Source organism: Mycteria americana, chromosome 1, assembly GCF_035582795.1.
Source record: "Mycteria americana isolate JAX WOST 10 ecotype Jacksonville Zoo and Gardens chromosome 1, USCA_MyAme_1.0, whole genome shotgun sequence".
Taxonomy (NCBI): Eukaryota; Metazoa; Chordata; class Aves; order Ciconiiformes; family Ciconiidae; genus Mycteria; species Mycteria americana.
The window spans coordinates 59,124,789-59,130,788 of NC_134365.1; positions in this window are offsets into that span (position 1 = coordinate 59,124,789).

A 6,000-nucleotide genomic window follows, 5' to 3' on the forward strand; every position below is an offset into this window, starting at 1 on the left:
CCCTGTTGGGTGGTGAGATGGGGAGACCGGTCCCACGCAGAGAGGCCAGACCAGAGCTGCTTGTCCCCTGTCGGCGGAGGAGAGCTGGCAGCTGCAGGCAACAGAGCAGCATCCAACCTCCTGCCTGCCCGCGTTGACTTCCTAGGCCCTCGTAATCCAAACAGTCGCAATAAAAATTTACTAAAATTGACTGGTTTTTCTCCATGGCCTGCCGCTTGTGTGGAGACATGTCCCTGCACATATATATATATATACACATATGTGTTTATCCACTCACACACTCTTGTTCTCTGTTGTGGAGAGTGCCAGGAGCTTCTGGGGCTCACAGATGTCACCAGCAGCTGTAGCTACTGACAGATGAGGACAGGAGCCAGCCTGCTTGCTCTCCCACTCGGGAAGGCTGAGCTCCCGGTACCCTTCTCAACGCACGCTACTCATCCCTCTGCTGCTGAAGGCACCCCAGCTCCGTCTCCCCTCTGAGCGGAGGAGTGGTTGAGCAATATCGAAAAACAGGAAATTTTTGCAGTGAGAGTCCTCAGAAACATCCACTTCAAGCTGTCCAGAGGGTACAAAATGCACCAGAGATTTCAGTGGTTTCTGGAGATGATGGTAACCTCCAGCCGCCCGCACGGCCGCAACTCCTCCATGCCGGTCCCACACAGCTGGCAGCGAGAGGGTGTTTGTCCCGGCCAGCTCTTGTAGCTTCACGGCCTTGGGACAGAGAGGAGCTGCATCCCCCAAGGTTGCTTTCTTACTCCATCGTGAGGCAATAACGCTTCCCCACGGGGCCCATCGCCACGGGCGCAGGGACTGCGCGGCTCCTTTCCTCGCAGGCGGCTTTAACGGCAGGGCCACGCCACATTGCAGCCAGCAGGTAACGAACGCTCTGGGTCTGGCTAGCACAGCGGCTGTGACGGAGATGGAGCGCCGTACTGCGTGCGAGCTCCGGCACGCCCGCCAGTATTTATATAACATCGTTTTGCTTTCATCTGGCTTTTTAAGTAAATTGTCAAAGCCCTTTCTGTTCACTAGGAACCTTTTCCTTTTTTCTTTTTTTTGACTGCAGGTTTTGTCTTTCAAAGCCCAGCTAGTTTTGAGTGATGCTGAAAAAGCCCATTTGCAGTGACTTTTTTGTTCCGTGCCTGTATTGTTCAGGCAAAAGTGGTTGTTTTCTTTTCATCCTGGCATAGCTCAGGAGTGACTGCATGGTCTGAGCTCAAACTTTCTAAAAATACTCACTCGTGAGGAGAGATCCAGCATGGCAGTGTTCAGACCCAGAGATTAACGCCTTGGAAAGGGAGGGTGGTCTGAAGAGAAGCTGGTGGCAGGATCATGCCAACTCTTTGGGCACTGTAAGCCCTGAAGCTGCAATGCATGGCGGGCAGCGAGGATCTGTGGAGTGCTGTGGGTCCCTCTGGTTCGTCCAGACCCAGGTACAGGGGAAGTCCATGCAGTGTGGGCAGAAGCAGCCCAGGGGAAATACTGTCTGCAAGGAGGCTATCGGGTGACTCAGAAGTCATAAAGAAAAGAACTTCTTGCTGCTTGGAGAAGCAAGGCTGAACGATGAGCCTGCTCCTCACCAGAGGCTGGTCTTTGTAACCACATCCTCTTCTCTGAGCGTGAGACAGGCAGCTCTGGGGGAAGGGAGGATGGCAGGGACTGAGCAGAGCAGAGATCAGGCATATGACAAATTGCAGGAAAGCATGTGGGAGCTCCTTTTTGTCCTTCCACTGGCTGATGGCAGGAAGCTCCCCAGGTGATGGCTTTAGCAGCTGCTGGGACAGGAGACCTTATTGTTCTGCACTTGTGTTTACAGCCATGCCAGTTTTTGGCAGGAAGCTACAAGACAAAACCTTCGCGTTCTTCTTTCTCGCTCACCAGGTTTGCTCTCAAGGGGCTGATCCTTCAGCTTAGCTCTCTCAGTTTAGCTTGCCAGCTGAGGAGGTCCAGCTTCCCCTTCCCAGCCAGGCTGGGTCCCATGGGCGTCACCCTAAGATCCTGGCAGAAGCATGGAGACTTTTCATAGAGCTTGGGTAATATTAAAGGTTGCTGCTGTCACACCTGCCACTCCATTTCTAATGCTAAACTACGTGGTCGCCCAGCACACCAACCCCCTTGTACCTTTCTGGGCTCTGTTTAGTTCCCGTTCCCCTTTCCCTGGCCTTGATCTCAAGTTCTGTTCTCAGTTTGGGTTTTCTTGGTGACACTCAGAGGAAGCACATTTGGGGTTTTCTTTGTCTGGCATTGCACAGGAAGGCAGAAGCTGGCAGCACCCTTGAGATGAAAGGATGCAATAACATGAAGAACCCGTTACTGCTGGTCGCACTGGAGCCTGCAGCACAGAAACTGGCAGCATGTGGCCATGTCCGCAAGCAAACTCCTTAGGTTGCTATCATCTCCCTGTTCTGCTGCTCCTGCGTGATGCTGTGCCTCCCTGTGGCACTGTGCCCAGCCCGTGGTGGCCAGCAGCATATGGCTGACCCAAGGGCACGGTTTCCAGCCTCATCTTCTCCAGCCTGCAACTGGGGGCATGGTGGCTGAGCTCTGCCAATGTTAAATCCCGAGCCTTGTTCCCCTGCCTCCTTTTTCCTTCCCTTTGTGGGGTTTTATACTGAGGCTGGGAATGATTGTTACGTCCCCTCCGAGGAATCAACAGGCTGTGGCATTTCCGGCGAGGGCGGCTGCGTGTCAGAGGCTGTCAGCAGCAAATCCCCCCACCGTGGGGCTGATGGGGCAAGCAGGTTGGTGTGTCACCGGCTCTGCTGAGGAGTGTCAGCCAGGGTTTGCCATGGAGCGAATGCGCCCAGTGTTGTAATCTCACCTGGAGAACACCTGGATGCGGTTCAGCCCCTGCCACGCTTGCCTGCACCCGTGATCTCATGGGGTTTTGCAAGCGCTGGCTGGACACATCCAGCCCATGGTGCGGGAGCTGCAGGGAAGGTGCAGAGCCCAGGGTGATTCAGCTGGGGAACCTCTCGCCCAGCTGAGTCAGGCTTTATTCCAGTGTCTCTGTGCCCCAAGCAGCAGGGGATATGTCTACAAATTGCCAGAGGCCCCCACAAACTGGGTGTCTCCAGCACTGCTGCCCCTTTGCCACCCCCAGCCCAGCATCCTGGCCAAAGCCACGGCTGCTTCCTCTTTGCGGTGCTGCTGCGCACAAACAGCTGCATCGTGTCAGCCCAGCGAGCTGCACCGCCCTGATAAATGACCCGATTCCTGACAGCGGGAACGGAGCTGCCAATGTACGGCTCCCTAGACTGAGGGGAGGGCAGTGGATGGCCCAGCTGTGCCAGGGGGGACCCCACTGCGCATCTCATCTGTGTCTGGTACCCACATCATGTCTCCTGGTGTCTTCTCTTGCCACACATACAGCAGTACGAGTAGCGCCCAGGGTGTTTAAATCCGTAACCTCTGCTTTGCCGAAAGGGCAAATGGGCTCTCTCTGGGCAATAGGCTCAGGGGGTGACGGGCAGCACCGTTGGCACTTCAGAAAGCCGTGGCCGAACACTTGGAAAAAGGGGCCGCGGAGGCTGGGTGCCTGCAAACAGTGCCCATGCAGAGATGAAAGAGGGGCAGCCTCCGGCTGTCACCCGTGGGTGCCTCTCAGCAGTCCCGCAAGCTCGGTCCAGGGGCACTAGAAAACAAGAACGAGGCCATTCTCCTGCCCTGTTTCTGCCCCAGTGTCCGCTGGCTCTGCCCTCTCCCGCGCTGGGACAGGGGGATGGGACAGGAAGGCCTTCGTTATTCAGGGCTTGCTAATTAGACGGGAATGTTATCTCCAGCCCAGATGTCAGCTCTGACCTCCCTCTAACCTTCTTCTGGAAATCAAAACAGACACAACTCTGTTTGTTTTAAAATAATAAAAATAAGCATTTGGGGTGAAGCAGGAAAACCTGGCCCTGGGGGTATGGCCGGGGAGGGAGGAGGGCACACAACCAGATAAGCCTGGTGAGATATGCCAGGCTGCAGAGCTGGGAGGGATGGGCCACCCTGGGCAAAGAACAAAGTCCCATGGCTTATGGTGGCTGTGCATGTATTTTGGGCCCTCTAACCTATATCCAGCAGTGGTGGTGGCACAGACATGGCTTCCCATTCCATCCCAGCTGGGCCCCATTGGTCCAGAGGTGAAACTGATGGGGAAGGTGAGTTGAGTTTGTATTTTACCTTCCTGCCTTGCTTTGGGATTGACCAAAGGGTCTCAAAAGGAGATGTTGATCCCTGGAACAAGCGCTGCAGTTCAAACCTGACCTGACCACCTTTTGCTCATGCCACCTAAGTCAGTCCCCAAATTGTTTCAGACTAAAGGGAGCTGGGTAACATGAACAGCTGGTGATTTCTGTCCTTGTTTTGTAGTAAAAACTTGTTTTATTGCATTTCTGTAATAGTTTTCTAGTGCTGGGGAGCAAACTTTGCCCAGCTCTGAACTAGGCCAGGCCTTTGAGTGCCTCACCCTACGTTAACCCAGGTTCACATCTCTGTTCCCCATAGCAGACGGCATTGCTTCACTTCCTCTTCTTTGTAAGCCCACAGCTCCGGCCTGGAGCTGAACACCGAGGAGGTCTTTACCCGGCACCCCTTGTCCTTCTGTGTCAGGCACCCTGGGCAGCACCAAAGCTCCTTATGACACAGGCTTGATGGCAGTTCTTGCTGCAAAATGAGGAGTGGATGTGACTGGCTGAGAACCAGCACTATTGGGCTTTCTTATTCTGCTGCAGCCTCTGTACCTTGGGGCAGCCGCTGGTCCATCCTTGGCCCTACCCTGCCCAGTCCATCTACACCGCAGGAACCAGAGTGTGGCTTGCACTGAACTGCCCCAAGCTGTCTCTCTAGGGACTCCTCCTCATGGGGCTTTCAGCTGTGTAAGGTGGACTGGGGGGAGCTGAGCTGCACGCTCAGCCAGCAGCATAGAGATCACAGAATCACAGAATCACAGAATCATATAGGTTGGAAAAGACCTTTAAGATCATCGAGTCCAACCATAAACCTAACACTGCCAAAAACCACCACTACACCATGTCTCTAAGTACCTCATCCAAACGTCCTTTAAATACCTCCAGGGATGGCGACTCAACCACTTCCCTGGGCAGTCTGTTCCAATGCTTGATAACCCTCTCGGTGAAGAAAAATTTCCTAATATCCAGTCTAAACCTCCCCTGGCGCAACTTGAGGCCATTTCCTCTTGTCCTATCACTTGTTACCTGGGAGAAGAGACCGACCCCCACCTCTCTACAACCTCCTTTCAGGTAGTTGTAGAGAGCGATGAGGTCTCCCCTCAGCCTCCTTTTCTCCAGGCTAAACAGTCCCAGCTCCCTCAGCCGCTCCTCATAAGACTTCTGCTCCAGACCCTTCACCAGCTTCGTTGCCCTTCTCTGTACACGCTCCAGTACCTCAATATCCCTCTTGTAGTGGGGGGATGCCCTGTCCCTGCCTTCCTCCTCCCTCCCTGCCTGCAGATCATGTCCATGACCTATTTGTCAGCCTCGTACCTGACATCTCATATCCTTGCAATACATCTCCCCCATCCACAGCCTGGAGCTCAGCTCAGCTTTCCCCATTTCCCATCTTTTATGAAGACTTCAGAGGGATCGCTCATCACACCGCAATCTTAATACTGCAAAAGGCACCGCTGATTCGCAGTTACACGTCATTTTGCCTACCATTATCCCCAAGACAGCAAGCAGGTAAAAGTTTTGAGGTCTTCCTTCTCGCTTGTCTCCTTTCATATCACCTGCTGGCCTACTGAGTAATGGGTGTTGTTTTTACTCTCTGAAGGCTGTGGCTCACAGTTATGACATCATGGCAGTGATACATTGCCCTCGGGCAACATCACCAGAGCAGAACATGATTTCTGTTGTCTTCCAGCCCTAGCTACCACCTGGTACACCCTCTCTCCCCAAGCTTCAGGGTTACTGAAGCAGAGTAATAACTGACAGGTGAGTAATTGAGAAGCTACCTGACCAGATTTAGACCTGACTATAAACATCTTCTCTGATAACAATG